The sequence below is a fragment of the Rutidosis leptorrhynchoides genome, chromosome 3 (genome assembly GCF_046630445.1).
Source record: "Rutidosis leptorrhynchoides isolate AG116_Rl617_1_P2 chromosome 3, CSIRO_AGI_Rlap_v1, whole genome shotgun sequence".
Classification (NCBI taxonomy): Eukaryota; Viridiplantae; Streptophyta; class Magnoliopsida; order Asterales; family Asteraceae; genus Rutidosis; species Rutidosis leptorrhynchoides.
In genome coordinates, this window is record NC_092335.1 from 250486655 (window position 1) to 250510059 (window position 23405).

General features: G+C 34.1%; 1 non-coding gene across 1 annotated transcript; it reads right to left on the bottom strand.

The window, feature by feature from the left end:
- Positions 1-1302: 1302 nt before the first annotated feature.
- On the bottom strand, positions 1303-1409 carry LOC139903065 (small nucleolar RNA R71). The gene has a single exon (XR_011777912.1). It is a non-coding gene; the product is annotated as a small nucleolar RNA R71 (small nucleolar RNA).
- Positions 1410-23405: the final 21996 nt, after the last annotated feature.

The window sequence follows — 23405 nt, forward strand, 5'->3', positions numbered from 1 at the left end:
CTTTTTATTAATTATATCTTTTTAATTGTTTAATTCGTAACTTTTATAACTTATCATTTGTAATTAGTTTTAAGTTTAGTATTTTGCCATAGTTATTTTTATATTCCTAGATTTTTAAGCTTTGCCGTAAAATCCCTTAAGTGCTTTTTCTTTAGATTAAGATTTAGGCGCTTTAGAATTTTGTAACGCAGTTTTTAGATTTTAGTGCCTAATTAAGTTATTGCCGTTTTCCGAATAGACTTGAATTTAAGTTTTAATACCTTTAGGCGTAACTTTTTAGATTTAGTTTTTAGACTATTAAGTTTCGACTTTTTCTTTCTTATTTTTATTTTTCAACGTTTTTCGACGCGTGCTTTTTCTTTCTCATTTCTGCGCTCTAGTTTTTAGGGCATAGAATTTTCTTTATCTTCTTTAAATTTCGACGAAAAATTATTGTAAGCGATTGAATTAATAGACATCCAAATTTTCTGGTTCGTAGTAATAGTTGGATTTGTTAGTGGCGAGTTGTGGATTTTCCGATTTAAAGGATCCTGACTACCTGCTGCATCTATTGACTATTCAAAACGTGGACAAAATCAGAAAAATCTATTAATTTGATAACTTTAATAATTTTTATAGGATATTCAGTGAATGCACTGAGCAAAACGTTCACCACCTTTCATATGTTCACCACCTGTAACTAGATCAAGACATCTTGCTAATATTACCGCTGTTGATTTTTCTTTAGAATCATCATCTAGTCGAACAAGTACTCCAATTCAAATTTCTGATAATCCATTTTTTGAACCCGACTTCACAATTGAGAACCCGGAGGATATTCAAGGACAATTTCAAGATCCTGAACCACTAATCATTCCTCCTGAACCACAAACCGTTAAATCAGAATCCTCTAGTGATTCGTATTCAACAAATTCAATTATGGAAGTAACGGAACCTCAAAGTATGAAAGATCGAATGAGAGTCAAACGCACTGGCCAAGGTCACGCCATTATTCGGACAGATGTTAATGCGTCAGATTATGAAATCAAAGGACAAATCCTACACATGGTAACTAATTAATGCCAATATAGTGGTACGCCAAAAGAAGATCCAAACGAACATCTTCGAACCTTTAATAGGATCTATACTCTATTCAAAATCAGAGAAGTTGAGGATGAACAGATCTATCTCATGTTGTTTCCCTGGACTTTAAAGGGAGAAGCCAAAGATTGGTTAGAATCGTTACCTGAAGGAGCGATTGACACATGGAATGTTTTAGTTGAGAAATTTCTTAAAAGATTCTTTCCGGCATCTAAAGCCGTAAGACTTCAAGGAGAAATTATTACATTCGCGCAAAAGCCAAATGAAACATTATATGAGGCATGGATAAGATTCAGAAAGTTGTTGAGAGGATGTCCTCAGCACGGTTTAGACAATTATCAAATAGTACAAATATTCTACCAAGGTGTCGACGTTGCTACACGAAAATACATCGACACAGCAGCTGGTGGTTCCATTATGAAGAAAACCGCAACCGAGCTCACAAAATCATTGATAACACAGCCTCCCACTCGCATGAGTGGCATCAGGAAAAAGATATTTTTCGTTCATCTAAAGTGGCTAGAGCCAATTCTAGCCATGACTTTGATTAGGTTTGTGCAAAAATAGATGCTTTCGAGAGACGAATGGAAAAGATGACTAAAGATATTCACGCAATATGAATCAGTTGTGAACAATGCGGTGGACCACACTTAACGAAATATTGTCACATTGAACAAACCATGGAATAACGAGAGAATGTTTCCTACATGAACCAAAGGCCGGGAAATAATTATCAAAATAATTATCAACCGCCAAGGCCAAACTTTAATCGAAATCAAAACATTCTTTACAATCCAAATGGACCCAACAATAACATGTATAACCAACATGGTCCGAATAACCAACCAACTCAAAACAACACTTTCAATCAACAAAGACCTAGCTTGTATAAGCCATCACAACAAATCGAAGAGAAAAAGTCAAATCTGGAAGAAATGGTACAAAAGCTAGTGGAATCTCAAACACAATTTATTACATCTCAAACCCAAACGAATGAGAGGTTTGATCAGTCATTTAGAACTCAACAAGCTTCCATTTTAAATCTAGAAAAACATGTAGGTACTCTTACTAGCTTGATGAGTAAGAGGGAACAAGGAAAACTACCGAGTGATACTGAAGTAAATCCTCGGAATGAGAATGTTAATATGGTGTCAACAAATTCTGAAAAAGCAGCACCAGAAGATGGGAAAGTTTTAGATGTGAGTAACAATGAAAAAGTTACACCACCACCACTACCCGAGTATGTAAAGCCAGTGGTGGCACCATACAGACCACTCATCCCATTTCCAAGAAAAGGAATTGAGTATGAGCAAGTGATAGGAAATAAAGTTTGTGATACCTTAGGAAAAAAGACGAAGAATAAGAAAGTACAAGAAACTAAAACCGTAAAAGTAAACCCGGTGAAGACAGTTCCACCAAAACTTCCACCCAGGTTGGGTGATCCGGGTGAATTTATTGTTCCTTGTCTACTTAGTGATTATGTCATGTATGATGCACTAGCATATTTAGGTGCAAGTGTGAGTGTTATGCCTCTTTCATTATATAAGAGATTAGGTGTAGGTGAGTTAAGTCCAACGGAAATGAGTGTTCGTCTCTTTGATCAAACCATTCGGCACTCAGTTGGAATTGCTGACAACCTACCCGTTCAAGTGGGTAACTTAACCTTTTTAGTCGAATTTATTGTCATTGACATAGAAGAGGACTCGAACATTCCTCTAATTTAAGGTCGACCATTCTTAGCGTCCACCGGGGCATTAATTGATGTAAAAGAGGCTAGAATGACACTTAGTAATGGTGAAAAATCGATCACCTTTGTGATTCGAAAGTCTAAATGAGACGACCTGTCCCAATCCATAAGGACGAATACAATAACGTATAATTTCATTACGAGGTATTGACCTCTATATGCGACATTTTTTTCAAAATCTGCATTCGTTTTTATAATACAAACCATAACCTTTATTACAACCAAAGGATTTAAACAACATAATAATGATTATCGTTTAGCGATAATCTTAGTCTTACAAACTTTACATTTGATAATAACAATACGATTTCCAACATATTTCACATTACAAATCCTCCGATATGCAGTTTTATTTTTGACACAAATATGCATACTCCAAATCTTGCTTAAATTCGGCATAATGCAGCGGAAGCTTTTATTTATCACCTGAGAATAAACATGCTTAAAATGTCAACATAAAGTTGGTGAGATATAGGTTTAATGCTAGCAGCGTTAAAAATATAGACCACAAGATTTCATATACTTAAACGTTTTAATAAAAATATTCTAAGTGGTTGAGCACTTGATAACCATACTTAACATTTAATCAACGTCGCATATTCCCTTTATTATGAAATTTCACTACACCGTACCAAGTGTAGTCACCGAAACGAAGTACTGTGCAACCGTTGAATACTGGTCGTCCAGTCCGGTTGGGGTTGTCAGGCCCGATAGATCTATCAACAGGATTCGCGTTTATAATACCGCATGTAAATAGTAGTTACCAAGCTACAGGGAAGTATTCCAGTGGTACAACTCAACATAGAATATATTTTTAATCACTTGTGTCCATAACGTAAATCATAAAATGCATGTATTCTCATCCCGAAATATTTAGAGTTTTAAAGTGGGACTATATACTCACTTTTGCCTTGAAGATATATAACACGACCTGGTCTCCGATAGATATCACAAACCTAACCATATATAATATATCAACATATTTTCTTTTCAAATAATCGTTACATATATACTTATAATACTTTTAATTTCAAATAGTCCGTAGTTAGCAGTCCGATGTTAGTGGTCCACAATTAGTTGCTCAATAAAATAAATAAAGACCCCATCTTATTCGTATTGATCGGAATTAATCTCGACCCATGGTACCGTGTTGTCAAATGACGTATTATGTACATGGTGTCTTATGATTTAAAATCGTGACCCAAAGTACCGTGTTGTCAAATGACGTGTTGTGTACAATCATGAGGTCTTATAATTAATCTTCACGTGTTTTTTACTGGTGGTCCTGAAATATATAAAATCAAATCATGATTAAATATATATAAAATATCATATTAATTAGCAAGGATATGATTAGTTTAGTTTTACTTAGAATATTTTCGTGGCTAAACTAGCTTCGGATACCCGATTTTGTTTTAGCCGTAGTTTCTTCAATACAACTCCGTTTTTGTTGGTTCAACTTGCCACTTCCTTGGATCGAGCCATTATTTATGAATATGAACTGTAAATACTTTGGATTGCATTCGAAATCACAGGTTATAGGTCGAATTTGAGTGAATCTTATGAAAGTAATCATTCCCGTCATAAAAACAACATGTATATGATCATTTTTATAAAAATACTTACACTTTGAGTTAAACCAAGAAATTTTTATGTGTTAACATATTCATAAGAAATATTATTTTTCCAGAATATAAACTTTCAATTCAAAAATTAAGATGGTTTTTAATTATCCAACCCAAAACAGCCCCCGGTTGCACTCCGACGACGTAGATTCAGTTTTAAGGTGTTCTTTGTAAAATCAAGTTGTATCTTGTTAAGTTAGCATATAATTATGATATATTACAGGTATTGAGGTGTTTTAAAAGTCAAGTTAGAAGGATCTATTTAGTTTGCGAACAAGTTTGAAATCATTCAAACTATGTTCTTGTTGTTATAATTTATAGCTCAAAATAAGATAGCTATATGAATATGAATCGAATAAGATTATGAACAAGGTTACTACCTCAAGTTACTTGGATAAAGCTACTGGAAAAGATAAGAAAAATCTTAGAATCAAAAGAGTGGTGGATGTAGTGACCCGAACTTTTCCATGTTTATATATATTAATTGAGATTGATATTTACATGATTAAATGTTTCCAACATGTTAAGCAATCAAACTTGTTAAGACTTGATTAATTGAAATATGTTTCATATAGACAATTGACCACCCAAGTTGACCGGTGATTCACGAACGTTAAAACTTGTAAAAACTATATGATGACATATATATATGGATATATATATATAGTTAACATGATACTATGATAAGTAAACATATCATTAAGTATATTAACAATGAACTACATATGTAAAAACAAGACTACTAACTTAATGATTTTTAAACGAGACATATATGTAACGATTATCGTTGTAAAGACATTTAATGTATATATATCATATTAAGAGATATTCATACATGATAATATCATGATAATATAATAATTTAAAATCTCATTTGATATTATAAACATTGGGTTAACAACATTTAACAAGATCGTTAACCTAAAGGTTTCAAAACAACACTTACATGTAACGACTAACGATGACTTAACGACTCAGTTAAAATGTATATACATGTAGTGTTTTAATATGTATTTATACACTTTTGAAAGACTTCAATACACTTATCAAAATACTTCTACTTAACAAAAATGCTTACAATTACATCCTCGTTCAGTTTCATCAACAATTCTACTCGTATGCACCCGTATTCGTACTCGTACAATACACAGCTTTTAGATGTATGTACTATTGGTATATACACTCCAATGATCAGCTCTTAGCAGCCTATGTGAGTCACCTAACACATGTGGGAACCATCATTTGGCAACTAGCATGAAATATCTCATAAAATTACAAAAATATGAGTAATCATTCATGACTTATTTACATGAAAACAAAATTACATATCCTTTATATCTAATCCATACACCAACGACCAAAAACACCTACAAACACTTTCATTCTTCAATTTTCTTCATCTAATTGATCTCTCTCAAGTTCTATCTTCAAGTTCTAAGTGTTCTTCATAAATTCCAAAAGTTCTAGTTTCATAAAATCAAGAATACTTTCAAGTTTGCTAGCTCACTTCCAATCTTGTAAGGTGATCATCCAACCTCAAGAAATCTTTGTTTCTTACAGTAGGTTATCATTCTAATACAAGGTAATAATCATATTCAAACTTTGGTTCAATTTCTATAACTATAACAATCTTATTTCAAGTGATGATCTTACTTGAACTTGTTTTCGTGTCATGATTCTGCTTCAAGAACTTCGAGCCATCCAAGGATCCATTGAAGCTAGATCCATTTTTATATTTTCCAATAGGTATATCCAAGGAACTTAAGGTAGTAATGATGTTCATAACATCATTCGATTCATACATATAAAGCTATCTTATTCGAAGGTTTAAACTTGTAATCACTAGAACATAGTTTAGTTAATTCTAAAGTTGTTCGCAAACAAAAGTTAATCCTTCTAACATGAATTTTAAAATCAACTAAACACATGTTCTATATCTATATGATATGCTAACTTAATGATTTAAAACCTGGAAACACGAAAAACACCGTAAAACCGGATTTACGCCGTCGTAGTAACACCGCTGGCTGTTTTGGGTTAGTTAATTAAAAACTATGATAAACTTTGATTTAAAAGTTGTTATTCAGAGAAAATGATTTTTATTATGAACATGAAACTATATCCAAAAATTATGGTTAAACTCAAAGTGGAAGTATGTTTTCTAAAATGGCCATCTAGACGTCGTTCTTTCGACTAAAATGACTGCCTTTACAAAAACGACTTGTAACTTATTTTTCCGACTATAAACCTATACTTTTCTATTTAGATTCATAAAATAGAGTTCAATATGAAACCATAGCAATTTGATTCACTCAAAACGGATTTAAAATGAAGAAGTTATGGGTAAAACAAAATTGGATAATTTTTCTCATTTTAGCTACGTGAAAATTGGTAACAAATCTATTCCAACCATAACTTAATCAACTTGTATTGTATATTATGTAATCTTGAGATACCATAGACACGTATACAATGTTTCGACCTATCATGTCGACACATCTATATATTTCGGAACAACCATAGACACTCTATATGTGAATGTTGGAGTTAGCTATACAGGGTTGAGGTTGATTCCAAAATATATATAGTTTGAGTTGTGATCAATACTGAGATACGTATACACTGGGTCGTGGATTGATTCAAGATAATATTTATCGATTTATTTCTGTACATCTAACTGTGGACAACTAGTTGTAGGTTATTAACGAGGACAGCTGACTTAATAAACTTAAAACATCAAAATATATTAAAAGTGTTGTAAATATATTTTGAACATACTTTGATATACATGTATATATTGTTATAGGTTCGTGAATCAACCAGTGGCCAAGTCTTACTTCCCGACGAAGTAAAAATCTGTGAAAGTGAGTTATAGTCCCACTTTTAAAATCTAATATTTTTGGGATGAGAATACATGCAGGTTTTATAAATGATTTACAAAATAGACACAAGTACGTGAAACTACATTCTATGGTTGAATTATCAAAATCGAATATGCCCCTTTTATTAAGTCTGGTAATCTAAGAATTAGGGAACAGACACCCTAATTGACGCGAATCCTAAAGATAGATCTATTGGGCCTAACAAACCCCATCCAAAGTACCGGATGCTTTAGTACTTCGAAATTTATATCATATCCGAAGGGTGTCCCGGAATGATGGGGATATTCTTATATATGCATCTTGTTAATGTCGGTTACCAGGTGTTCACCATATGAATGATTTTTATCTCTATGTATGGGATGTGTATTGAAATATGAAATCTTGTGGTCTATTATTATGATTTGATATATATAGGTTAAACCTATAACTCACCAACATTTTTGTTGACATTTTAAGCATGTTTATTCTCAGGTGATTATTAAGAGCTTCCGCTGTCGCATACTTAAATAAGGACGAGATTTGGAGTCCATGCTTGTATGATATTGTGTAAAAACTGCATTCAAGAAACTTATTTTGTTGTAACATATTTGTATTGTAAACCATTATATAATGGTCGTGTGTAAACAGGATATTTTAGATTATCATTATTTGATAATCTACGTAAAGCTTTTTTTAAAAACCTTTATCTATGAAATAAAGGTTATGGTTTGTTTTAAAAATGAATGCAGTCTTTGAAAAACGTCTCATATAGAGGTCAAAACCTCGCAACGAAATCAATTAATATGGAACGTTTTTAATCAATAAGAACGGGACATTTCAGTTGGTATCAGAGCAACTGAAATGTCCCGTTCTTATTGATTAAAAACGTTCCATATTAATTGATTTCGTTGCGAGGTTTTGACCTCTATATGAGACGTTTTTCAAAGACTGCATTCATTTTTAAAACAAACCATAACCTTTATTTCATAGATAAAGGTTTTAAAAAAAAGCTTTACGTAGATTATCAAATAATGATAATCTAAAATATCCTGTTTACACACGACCATTACATAATGGTTTACAATACAAATATGTTACAACAAAATAAGTTTCTTGAATGCAGTTTTTACACAATATCATACAAGCATGGACTCCAAATCTCGTCCTTATTTAAGTATGCGACAGCGGAAGCTCTTAATAATCACCTGAGAATAAACATGCTTAAAATGTCAACAAAAATGTTGGTGAGTTATAGGTTTAACCTATATATATCAAATCATAATAATAGACCACAAGATTTCATATTTCAATACACATCCCATACATAGAGATAAAAATCATTCATATGGTGAACACCTGGTAACCGACATTAACAAGATGCATATATAAGAATATCCCCATCATTCCGGGACACCCTTCGGATATGATATAAATTTCGAAGTACTAAAGCATCCGGTACTTTGGATGGGGTTTGTTAGGCCCAATAGATCTATCTTTAGGATTCGCGTCAATTAGGGTGTCTGTTCCCTAATTCTTAGATTACCAGACTTAATAAAAGGGGCATATTCGATTTTGATAATTCAACCATAGAATGTAGTTTCACGTACTTGTGTCTATTTTGTAAATCATTTATAAAACCTGCATGTATTCTCATCTCAAAAATATTAGATTTTAAAAGTGGGACTATAACTCACTTTCACAGATTTTTACTTCGTCGGGAAGTAAGACTTGGCCACTGGTTGATTCACGAACCTATAACAATATATACATATACATATATATCAAAGTATGTTCAAAATATATTTACAACACTTTTAATATATTTTGATGTTTTAAGTTTATTAAGTCAGCTGTCCTCGTTAGTAACCTACAACTAGTTGTCCACAGTTAGATGTACAGAAATAAATCGATAAATATTATCTTGAATCAATCCACGACCCAGTGTATACGTATCTCAGTATTGATCACAACTCAAACTATATATATTTTGGAATCAACCTCAACCCTGTATAGCTAACTCCAACATTCACATATAGAGTGTCTATGGTTGTTCCGAAATATATATAGATGTGCCGACATGATAGGTCGAAACATTGTATACGTGTCTATGGTATCTCAAGATTACATAATATACAATACAAGTTGATTAAGTTATCGTTGGAATAGATTTGTTACCAATTTTCACGTAGTTAAAATGAGAAAAATTATCCAATCTTGTTTTACCCATAACTTCTTCATTTTAAATCCGTTTTGAGTGAATCAAATTGCTATGGTTTCATATTGAACTCTATTTTATGAATCTAAACATAAAAGTATAGGTTTATAGTTGGAAAAATAAGTTACAAGTCGTTTTTGTAAAGGTAGTCATTTTAGTCGAAAGAACGACGTCTAGATGACCATTTTAGAAAACATACTTCCACTTTGAGTTTAACCATAATTTTTGGATATAGTTTCATGTTCATAATAAAAATCATTTTCTCTGAATAACAACTTTTAAATCAAAGTTTATCATAGTTTTTAATTAACTAACCCAAAACAGCCCGCGGTGTTACTACGACGGCGTAAATCCGATTTTACGGTGTTTTTCGTGTTTCCAGGTTTTAAATCATTAAGTTAGCATATCATATAGATATAGAACATGTGTTTAGTTGATTTTAAAAGTCATGTTAGAAGGATTAACTTTTGTTTGCGAACAACTTTAGAATTAACTAAACTATGTTCTAGTGATTACAAGTTTAAACCTTCGAATAAGATAGCTTTATATGTATGAATCGAATGATGTTATGAACATCATTACTACCTTAAGTTCCTTGGATATACCTACTGGAAAATAGAAAAATGGATCTAGCTTCAATGGATCCTTGGATGGCTCGAAGTTCTTGAAGCAGAATCATGACACGAAAACAAGTTCAAGTAAGATCATCACTTGAAATAAGATTGTTATAGTTATAGAAATTGAACCAAAGTTTGAATATGATTATTACCTTGTATTAGAATGATAACCTACTGTAAGAAACAAAGATTTCTTGAGGTTGGATGATCACCTTACAAGATTGGAAGTGAGCTAGCAAACTTGAAAGTATTCTTGATTTTATGAAACTAGAACTTTTGGAATTTATGAAGAACACTTAGAACTTGAAGATAGAACTTGAGAGAGATCAATTAGATGAAGAAAATTGAAGAATGAAAGTGTTTGTAGGTGTTTTTGGTCGTTGGTGTATGGATTAGATATAAAGGATATGTAATTTTGTTTTCATGTAAATAAGTCATGAATGATTACTCATATTTTTGTAATTTTATGAGATATTTCATGCTAGTTGCCAAATGATGGTTCCCACATGTGTTAGGTGACTCACATGGGCTGCTAATAGCTGATCATTGGAGTGTATATACCAATAGTACATACATCTAAAAGCTGTGTATTGTACGAGTACGAATACGGGTGCATACGAGTAGAATTGTTGATGAAACTGAACGAGGATGTAATTGTAAGCATTTTTGTTAAGTAGAAGTATTTTGATAAGTGTATTGAAGTCTTTCAAAAGTGTATAAATACATATTAAAACACTACATGTATATACATTTTAACTGAGTCGTTAAGTCATCGTTAGTCGTTACATGTAAGTGTTGTTTTGAAACCTTTAGGTTAACGATCTTGTTAAATGTTGTTAACCCAATGTTTATAATATAAAATGAGATTTTAAATTATTATATTATCATGATATTATCATGTATGAATATCTCTTAATATGATATATATACATTAAATGTCTTTACAACGATAATCGTTACATATATGTCTCGTTTAAAAATCATTAAGTTAGTAGTCTTGTTTTTACATATGTAGTTCATTGTTAATATACTTAATGATATGTTTACTTATCATAGTATCATGTTAACTATATATATATCCATATATATGTCATCATATAGTTTTTACAAGTTTTAACGTTCGTGAATCACCGGTCAACTTGAGTGGTCAATTGTCTATATGAAACATATTTCAATTAATCAAGTCTTAACAAGTTTGATTGCTTAACATGTTGGAAACATTTAATCATGTAAATATCAATCTCAATTAATATATATAAACATGGAAAAGTTCGGGTCACTACAGTACCTACCCGTTAAATAAATTTCGTCCCGAAATTTTAAGCTGTTGAAGGTGTTGACGAATCTTCTGGAAATAGATGCAGGTATTTCTTCTTCATCTGATCTTCACGCTCCCAGGTGAACTCGGGTCCTCTACGAGCATTCCATCGAACCTTAACAATTGGTATCTTGTTTTGCTTAAGTCTTTTAACCTCACGATCCATTATTTCGACGGGTTCTTTGATGAATTGAAGTTTTTCGTTGATTTGGATTTCATCTAACGGAATAGTGAGATCTTCTTTAGCAAAACATTTCTTCAAATTCGAGACGTGGAAAGTGCTATGTACAGCCGCGAGTTGTTGAGGTAACTCAAGTCGGTAAGCTACTGGTCCGACACGATCAATAATCTTGAATGGTCCAATATACCTTGGATTTAATTTCCCTCGTTTACCAAATCGAACAACGCCTTTCCAAGGTGCAACTTTAAGCATGACCATCTCTCCAATTTCAAATTCTATATCTTTTCTTTTAATGTCAGCGTAGCTCTTTTGTCGACTTTGGGCGGTTTTCAACCGTTGTTGAATTTGGATGATCTTCTCGGTAGTTTCTTGTATAATCTCCGGACCTGTAATCTGTCTATCCCCCACTTCACTCCAACAAATCGGAGACCTGCACTTTCTACCATAAAGTGCTTCAAACGGCGCCATCTCAATGCTTGAATGGTAGCTGTTGTTGTAGGAAAATTCTGCTAACGGTAGATGTTGATCCCAACTGTTTCCGAAATCAATAACACATGCTCGTAGCATGTATTCAAGCGTTTGTATCGTCCTTTCGCTCTGCCCATCAGTTTGTGGATGATAGGCAGTACTCATGTCTAGACGAGTTCCTAATGCTTGCTGTAATGTCTGCCAGAATCTTGAAATAAATCTGCCATCCCTATCAGAGATAATAGAGATTGGTATTCCATGTCTGGAGACGACTTCCTTCAAATACAGTCGTGCTAACTTCTCCATCTTGTCATCTTCTCTTATTGGCAGGAAGTGTGCTGATTTGGTGAGACGATCAACTATTACCCAAATAGTATCAAAACCACTTGCAGTCCTTGGCAATTTAGTGATGAAATCCATGGTAATATTTTCCCATTTCCATTCCGGGATTTCGGGTTGTTGAAGTAGACCTGATGGTTTCTGATGCTCAGCTTTGACCTTAGAACACGTCAAACATTCTCCTACGTATTTAGCAACATCGGCTTTCATACCCGGCCACCAAAAATGTTTCTTGAGATCCTTGTACATCTTCCCCGTTCCAGGATGTATTGAGTATCTGGTTTTATGAGCTTCTCTAAGTACCATTTCTCTCATATCTCCAAATTTTGGTACCCAAATCCTTTCAGCCCTATACCGGGTTCCGTCTTCCCGAATATTAAGATGCTTCTCCGATCCTTTGGGTATTTCATCCTTTAAATTTCCCTCTTTTAAAACTCCTTGTTACGCCTCCTTTATTTGAGTAGTAATGTTATTATGAATCATTATATTCATAGATTTTACTCGAATGGGTTCTTTGTCCTTCCTGCTCAAGGCATCGGCTACCACATTTGCCTTCCCCGGGTGGTAACGAATCTCAAAGTCGTAATCATTCAATAATTCAATCCACCTACGCTGCCTCATATTCAGTTGTTTCTGATTAAATATGTGCTGAAGACTTTTGTGGTCGGTATATATAATACTTTTGACCCCATATAAGTAGTGCCTCCAAGTCTTTAATGCAAAAACAACCGCGCCTAATTCCAAATCATGCGTCGTATAATTTTGTTCGTGAATCTTCAATTGTCTAGACGCATAAGCAATCACCTTCGTTCATTGCATTAATACACAACCGAGACCTTGCTTTGGTGCATCACAATAAATCACAAAATCATCATTCCCTTCAAGCAATGACAATATAGGTGCCGTAGTTAGCTTTTTCTTCAATAACTGAAACGCTTTCTCTTGTTCATCATTCCATTCAAATTTCTTCCCTTTATGCATTAATGCAGTCAAGGGTTTTGCTATTCTGGAAAAGTCTTGGATGAACCTTCTGTAGTAACCAGCTAGTCCTAAAAACTGGCGTATGTGTTTCGGAGTTTTCGGGGTTTCCCACTTTTCAACAGTTTCTATCTTTGCCGGATCCACCTTAATACCTTCTTTGTTCACTATGTGACCGAGGAATTGAACTTCTTCCAACCAAAATGCACACTTTGAAAACTTAGCGTACAATTCTTCCTTCCTCAATACTTCTAACACCTTTCTCAAATGTTCACCGTGTTCTTGGTCATTCTTTGAGTAAATAAGTATGTCATCAATGAAAACAATGACAAACTTGTCAAGGTATGGTCCACACACTCGGTTCATAAGGTCCATGAACACAGCTGGTGCATTAGTTAAACCAAACGGCATGACCATAAACTCGTAATGACCGTAACGTGTTCTGAAAGCAGTCTTTGGAATATCATCTTCTTTCACCCGCATTTGATGATACCCGGAACGTAAGTCAATCTTTGAATAAACAGACGAGCCTTGTAGTTGATCAAATAAGTCATCGATTCTCGGTAGTGGGTAGCGGTTCTTGATGGTAAGTTTGTTCAACTCTCGGTAGTCGATACACAACCTGAATGTACCATCTTTCTTCTTGACAAATAAAACAGGAGCTCCCCACAGTGATGTGCTTGGTCGAATGAAACCACGCTCTAAAAGTTCTTGTAATTGGCTTTGTAGTTCTTTCATCTCGCTGGGTGCGAGTCTGTAAGGAGCACGAGCTATTGGTGCAGCTCCTGGTACAAGATCTATTTGAAATTCAACGGATCGATGTGGGGGTAATCCCGGTAATTCTTTCGGAAATACATCAGGAAATTCTTTTGCGACGGGAACATCATTGATGCTCTTTTCTTCAGTTTGTACTTTCTCGACATGTGCTAGAACAGCATAGCAACCTTTTCTTATTAGTTTTTGTGCCTTCAAATTACTAATAAGATGTAGCTTCGTGTTGCCCTTTTCTCCGTACACCATTAAGGGTTTTCCTTTTTCTCGTATAATGCGAATTGCATTTTTGTAACAAACGATCTCTGCTTTCACTTCTTTCAACCAGTCCATACCGATTATCACATCAAAACTCCCTAACTCTACTGGTATCAAATCAATCTTAAATGTTTCGCTAACCAGTTTAATTTCTCGATTCCGACATATATTATCTGCTGAAATTAATTTACCATTTGCTAATTCGAGTAAAAATTTACTATCCAAAGGCATCAATGGACAACTTAATTTAGCACAAAAATCTCTACTCATATAGCTTCTATCCGCACCCGAATCAAATAAAACGTAAGCAGATTTATTGTCAATAAGAAACGTACCCGTAACAAGCTCTGGGTCTTCCTGTACCTCTGCCGCATTAATATTGAAAACTCTTCCACGGCCTTGTCCATTCGTGTTCTCCTGGTTCGGGCAATTTCTAATAATGTGGCCCGGTTTTCCACATTTATAACAAACTACGTTGGCATAACTTGCTCCGACACTACTTGCTCCGCCATTACTCGTTCCGACACCATTTATTCCTTTCGTTCTATTAACCCCTAGTCCGTAGACCTCACACTTCGCCGCGCTATGACCATTTCTTTTACACTTGTTGCAAAATTTGGTGCAGAACCCCGAGTGATTCTTTTCACACCTTTGGCATAGCTGCTTCTGATTGTTGTTGTTGTTGCGGTTATTATTGTTGTTGGGATGATTGTTGTAGTTGTTGTTGTTGTTGTTGGGCCGTTTGTTGTAGTTGCGATTGGTGTTGCGATTGTTGGGATAATTGTTGCGATTATTGTTGTAATTGCTGTTGTTGTTGTATTGGTGATTCTTATCACCGTTTTCCTCCCACTTTCTTTTGACTTGCTTCACATTGGCCTCTTTAGCAGTCTGTTCTTTAATTCTTTCTTCAATTTGGTTCACGAGTTTGTGAGCCATTCTACATGCCTGTTGTATGGAGGCGGGCTCGTGTGAACTTATATCTTCTTGGATTCTTTCCGGTAATCCTTTCACAAATGCGTCGATCTTCTCTTCCTCATCTTCGAATGCTCCCGGACACAATAGGCACAATTCTGTGAATCGTCTTTCGTACGTGGTAATATCAAATCCTTGGGTTCGTAACCCTCTAAGTTCTGTCTTGAGCTTATTGACCTCGGTTCTGGGACGGTACTTCTCGTTCATCAAGTGCTTGAATGCTGACCACGGTAGTGCGTACGCATCGTCTTGTCCCACTTGCTCTAGATAGGTATTCCACCATGTTAACGCAGAACCTGTGAAGGTATGTGTAGCGTACTTTACTTTGTCCTCTTTAGTACACTTACTTATGGCAAACACCGATTCGACCTTCTCGGTCCACCGTTTCAATCCGATCGGTCCTTCGGTTCCATCAAATTCCAAAGGTTTGCAGGCAGTGAATTCTTTGTAGGTGCATCCTACACGATTTCGTGTACTGCTAGATCCAAGGTTATTGTTGGTATGTAGCGCAGCCTGTACTGCGGCTATGTTTGAAGCTAGAAAAGTACGGAATTCCTCTTCATTCATATTCACGGTGTGTCGAGTAGTCGGTGCCATTTCCTTCAAAATAGTTAAATGGAACAAGTTAATCATACAGAATATTAAGAGTAGTTAATAGTATTTCGTAGCATAATATGAACTCATTTATAAAAGCTTTTTCTTCATATTAGCGTTTTATAAGTTTAAATTCGGGTAGTACCTACCCGTTAAGTTCATACTTAGTAGCTAATATACAATTCAACTACTACAATTCTATATGAAAAACTGATTATAATAATATTTCGCGTTCAAACTTTTACACAACATTTTACAAACTTACAATACCGCTTATTTTACATATAACATGAAATATAGCACACAATAAATTTGATACAAGATGGTTGTGAAGATAATTCTAGCTAGTACACAAGTCGTTCAGCAAAGGCAATAAAGACACGTAATTCATACGTCCAGAAACAAGTCATGCATTCTGGTTTTACTAGGATTACTTCCCATCCTTGGTCTTGTGGAACATAACCGTTATGGCCGTTGATAAGACAGCGTGTTGTAACGTCATCAAAGGGACGAGGGTTACGTAATGTCCAACAGTCCCGTAACAATCTAAATACCTCATTTCTTACCCCAATTACAGACTCCGTCACTTGTGGTACGTTTTGTTTAATAGTTGTAGCCCGATGTTCTTGTTCTCACTTTGGTGAGAAGCGAACATTACTAATCCGTAAGCATAACATGCTTCTTTATGTTGCATGTTAGCCGCTTTTTCTAAATCACGAAGTCCAATATTCGGATATATTGAGTCAAAATAATTTCTTAACCCATTGCGTAAAATAGCATTTGGGTTCCCCGCAATATATGCGTCAAAGTAAACACATCGTAACTTATGGATTTCCCAATGTGATATCCCCCATCTTTCGAACGAAAGCCTTTTATAAACCAAGGCATTCTTGGAACGTTCTTCGAATGTCTTACAAACTGATCTCGCCTTAAATAGTTGTGCCGAAGAATTCTGACTGACTCTAGACAAGATTTCATCAATCATGTCTCCGGGTAGGTCTCTTAAAATATTGGGTTGTCTATCCATTTTGTGTTTTTATACTGTAAAATAGACAAGAGTTAGATTCATAAAAAAAATACTTATTAATACAAGCAATTTTTACATATATCATAAAGCATAAGCACACTATATTACATATATTACACCACACGAATACAACTATCTTATTCCGACTCGCTTGTTTCTTCTTCTTCGGTTTTGGTTTGTTTTACCAAGTTTCTAGGGATATATGATGTTCCCCTAATACGAGCCGTCGTGATCCACATTGGTTTAGAAAAACCTGGTGGTTTAGAGGTTCCCGGGTCATTGTTACAACTTAAGGACTTCGGGGGTTGACGATACATATAAAGTTCATCGGGGTTGGAATTAGATTTCTCTATTTTTATGCCCTTTCCCTTATTATTTTCTTTTGCCTTTTTAAATTCAGTTGGGGTAATTTCTATAACATCATCGGAATTCTCGTCGGAATCCGATTCATCGGAGAATTGGTAATCCTCCCAATATTTTGCTTCCTTGGCGGAAACACCATTGACCATAATTAACCTTGGTCGGTTGGTTGAGGATTTTCTTTTACTTAACCATTTTATTATTTCCCCCACCGGTTCTATTTCTTCATCCGGTTCCGATTCTTCTTCCGGTTCCGATTCTTCTTCTGGTTCCGACTCTTCTTCCGGTTCCTCTTCGGGAACTTGTGAATCAGTCCACGAATCATTCCAATTTACATTTGACTCTTCATTATTATTAGGTGAGTCAATGGGACTTGTTCGAGAGGTAGACATCTATCACATAATATCAAACGCGTTAAGAGATTAATATATCACATAATATTCACATGTTAAAAATATATAGTTTCCAACAAAATTTGTTAAGCAATCATTTTTCAAGTAAACACGGTCGAAGTCCAGACTCACTAATGCATCCTAACAAACTCGATAAGACACACTAATGGTAGAAAGTGCAGGGCTTCGATTTGAAGCACTTTATGGTAGAAAGTGCAGGTCTCCGATTTGTTGGAGTGAAGTGGGGGATAGACAGATTGCGGGTCCGGAGATTATACAAGAAACAACCGAGAAGATCATCCAAATTCAACAACGGTTGAAAACCGCCCAAAGTCGACAAAAGAGCTACGCTGACATTAAAAGAAAAGATATAGAATTTGAAATTGGAGAGATGGTCATGCTTAAAGTTGCACCTTGGAAAGGCGTTGTTCGATTTGGTAAACGAGAGAAATTAAATCCAAGGTATATTGGACCATTCAAGATTATTGATCGTGTCGGACCAGTAGCTTACCGACTAGAGTTACCTCAACAACTCGCGGCTGTACATAACACTTTCCACGTCTCGAATTTGAAGAAATGTTTTGCTAAAGAAGATCTCACTATTCCGTTAGATGAAATCCAAATCAACGAAAAACTTCAATTCATCGAAGAACCCGTCGAAATAATGGATCGTGAGGTTAAAAGGCTTAAGCAAAACAAGATACCAATTGTTAAGGTTCGATGGAATGCTCGTAGAGGACCCGAGTTCACCTGGGAGCGTGAAGATCAGATGAAGAAGAAATACCCGCATCTATTTCCAGAAGATTCGTCAACACCTTCAACAGCTTAAAATTTCGGGACGAAATTTATTTAACGGGTAGGTACTGTAGTGACCCGAACTTTTCCATGTTTATATATATTAATTGAGATTGATATTTACATGATTAAATGTTTCCAACATGTTAAGCAATCAAACTTGTTAAGACTTGATTAATTGAAATATGTTTCATATAGACAATTGACCACCCAAGTTGACCGGTGATTCACGAACGTTAAAACTTGTAAAAACTATATGATGACATATATATATGGATATATATATATATAGTTAACATGATACTATGATAAGTAAACATATCATTAAGTATATTAACAATGAACTACATATGTAAAAACAAGACTACTAACTTAATGATTTTTAAACGAGACATATATGTAACGATTATCGTTGTAAAGACATTTAATGTATATATATCATATTAAGAGATATTCATACATGATAATATCATGATAATATAATAATTTAAAATCTCATTTGATATTATAAACATTGGGTTAACAACATTTAACAAGATCGTTAACCTAAAGGTTTCAAAACAACACTTACATGTAACGACTAACGATGACTTAACGACTCAGTTAAAATGTATATACATGTAGTGTTTTAATATGTATTTATACACTTTTGAAAGACTTCAATACACTTATCAAAATACTTCTACTTAACAAAAATTCTTACAATTACATCCTCGTTCAGTTTCATCAACAATTCTACTCGTATGCACCCGTATTCGTACTCGTACAATACACAGCTTTTAGATGTATGTACTATTGGTATATACACTCCAATGATCAGCTCTTAGCAGCCCATGTGAGTCACCTAACACATGTGGGAACCATCATTTGGCAACTAGCATGAAATATCTCATAAAATTACAAAAATATGAGTAATCATTCATGACTTATTTACATGAAAACAAAATTACATATCCTTTATATCTAATCCATACACCAACGACCAAAAACACCTACAAACACTTTCATTCTTCAATTTTCTTCATCTAATTGATCTCTCTCAAGTTCTATCTTCAAGTTCTAAGTGTTCTTCATAAATTCCAAAAGTTCTAGTTTCATAAAATCAAGAATACTTTCAAGTTTGCTAGCTCACTTCCAATCTTGTAAGGTGATCATCCAACCTCAAGAAATCTTTGTTTCTTACAGTAGGTTATCATTCTAATACAAGGTAATAATCATATTCAAACTTTGGTTCAATTTCTATAACTATAACAATCTTATTTCAAGTGATGATCTTACTTGAACTTGTTTTCGTGTCATGATTCTGCTTCAAGAACTTCGAGCCATCCAAGGATCCATTGAAGCTAGATCCATTTTTCTCTTTTCCAGTAGGTTTATCCAAGGAACTTAAGGTAGTAATGATGTTCATAACATCATTCGATTCATACATATAAAGCTATCTTATTCGAAGGTTTAAACTTGTAATCACTAGAACATAGTTTAGTTAATTCTAAACTTGTTCGCAAACAAAAGTTAATCCTTCTAACTTGACTTTTAAAATCAACTAAACACATGTTCTATATCTATATGATATGCTAACTTAATGATTTAAAACCTGGAAACACGAAAAACACCGTAAAACCGGATTTACGCCGTCGTAGTAACACCGCGGGCTGTTTTGGGTTAGTTAATTAAAAACTATGATAAACTTTGATTTAAAAGTTGTTATTCTGAGAAAATGATTTTTATTATGAACATGAAACTATATCCAAAAATTATGGTTAAACTCAAAGTGGAAGTATGTTTTCTAAAATGGTCATCTAGACGTCGTTCTTTCGACTGAAATGACTACCTTTACAAAAACGACTTGTAACTTATTTTTCTGACTATAAACCTATAATTTTTCTATTTAGATTCATAAAATAGAGTTCAATATGAAACCATAGCAATTTGATTCACTCAAAACGGATTTAAAATGAAGAAGTTATGGGTAAAACAAGATTGGATAATTTTTCTCATTTTAGCTACGTGAAAATTGGTAACAAATCTATTCCAACCATAACTTAATCAACTTGTATTGTATATTATGTAATCTTGAGATACCATAGACACGTATACAATGTTTCGACCTATCATGTCGACACATCTATATATATTTCGGAACAACCATAGACACTCTATATGTGAATGTTGGAGTTAGCTATACAGGGTTGAGGTTGATTCCAAAATATATATAGTTTGAGTTGTGATCAATACTGAGATACGTATACACTGGGTCGTGGATTGATTCAAGATAATATTTATCGATTTATTTCTGTACATCTAACTGTGGACAACTAGTTGTAGGTTATTAACGAGGACAGCTGACTTAATAAACTTAAAACATCAAAATATATTAAAAGTGTTGTAAATATATTTTGAACATACTTTGATGTACATGTATATATTGTTATAGGTTCGTGAATCAACCAGTGGCCAAGTCTTACTTCCCGACGAAGTAAAAATCTGTGAAAGTGAGTTATAGTCCCACTTTTAAAATCTAATATTTTTGGGATGAGAATACATGCAGGTTTTATAAATGATTTACAAAATAGACACAAGTACGTGAAACTACATTCTATGGTTGAATTATCAAAATCGAATATGCCCCTTTTATTAAGTCTGGTAATCTAAGAATTAGGGAACAGACACCCTAATTGACGCGAATCCTAAAGATAGATCTATTGGGCCTAACAAACCCCATCCAAAGTACCGGATGCTTTAGTACTTCGAAATTTATATCATATCCGAAGGGTGTCCCGGAATGATGGGGATATTCTTATATATGCATCTTGTTAATGTCGGTTACCAGGTGTTCACCATATGAATGATTTTTATCTCTATGTATGGGATGTGTATTGAAATATGAAATCTTGTGGTCTATTATTATGATTTGATATATATAGGTTAAACCTATAACTCACCAACATTTTTGTTGACATTTTAAGCATGTTTATTCTCAGGTGATTATTAAGAGCTTCCGCTGTCTCATACTTAAATAAGGACGAGATTTGGAGTCCATGCTTGTATGATATTGTGTAAAAACTGCATTCAAGAAACTTATTTTGTTGTAACATATTTGTATTGTAAACCATTATGTAATGGTCGTGTGTAAACAGGATATTTTAGATTATCATTATTTGATAATCTACGTAAAGCTTTTTTTTAAAACCTTTATCTATGAAATAAAGGTTATGGTTTGTTTTAAAAATGAATGCAGTCTTTGAAAAACGTCTCATATAGAGGTCAAAACCTCGCAACGAAATCAATTAATATGGAACGTTTTTAATCAATAAGAACGGGACATTTCAGTGGAGTTGGATTGAAAGGTTGGAAGTAAACTTGTACACTTGAAAGGTTATCTTGATATGTTCTTGATCAAACTTTCTTATGATGATTAAGTATTGTTTTTGAGGCTAGATCTTCATGGTTATTTGCTGAGTTGTTTAAGGTGTTTAAGGCTTATGAGAGTGTGTGTTTAGCTAGAAAATGGAAGTAGAAAAATTGAACTAGAAATGAAATGGGGGAAGGCCATATATGGCATGAAAATGAGGGGGGACAAAGACAATTTCCAAACTTGTAATCTGGTGTAATTTTCATGCTAGCTTACAAATACTAATTATCTCATATCTAGGGCAGAACTTTGGTTGATTAGGATTTTGATTTGATGTATATTTACCAATAGTAAATACGTATAGAAGCTGGGTATAATACGGTTACATATACCCTAGATATACTTGTAGAAATCTTGAGGAAACGGAACGAGAATTCAAATATAACTATCTTTTGTAAATATACTTATATTATTTTATGTATTTAAGCCCTTTAAAAGTGATTAAATACCTATTTATACGATACTTGTATAAGCATTATAGGTAATAGGTATATATGTCCAAGAACGTTACATATAGTTACCATTTTGAAAACTTTAAGTTAGTAGTCTCAAAGTGTACTTATAACTCATTGTTATTAGTACACAATGATATGTTAAACCATCCTTAGATCATGTTAAGTATGTATAAATATGTATATGTACACAATCGTATAATTATCGTATGTTATATAGTTCGTGATATCATCGGTCAAATTGGACGGTCAAACGTTGTGTAAAACTCTTTTCAAAAACACAAGACTCAACAATTTGGATTGCTTATCATGTTGGTAATGTTTAATTTATGTAAATATTAATCTCATTTGTATAAAATGATCGAAAAAATCCGGGTCGTTACAGTACCTACCCGTTAAATAAATTTCATCCCGAAATTTTAAAGTTGTACCTATTTTGCGTTCTCGAGAAACAAATGTGGGTACTTTTGTTTCATCTGATCCTCTCATTCCCAAGTAAACTCGGGACCCCTTCGAGTATTCCAACGAACCTTAACAATTGGTATGTTGCTCTGCTTGAGCTGTTTAACTTCACGGTCCATGATTTCGACTGGTTCTTCTATGAATTATAGTTTCTCGTCGACTTGGATTTCTTCAAGAGGAATGGTGAGGTCTTCCCTTGCAAGACACTTCTTAAGATTTGAAACGTGAAATGTATTATGTACTCCGGCGAGTTGTTGTGGTAACTCGAGTCGATAAGCTACCGGTCCAATGCGTTCGATGATCATGAACGGGCCTACATACCTTGGGTTCAGTTTACCCCTTTTGCCGAAACGTATTACACCTTTCCAAGGTGACACCTTTAGCATAACCATGTCACCGATCTGAAACTCTAATGGTTTCCTTCGGACATCGGCGTAGCTCTTTTGGCGACTACGGGCTGTTTTCAATCTCTCCTTGATTT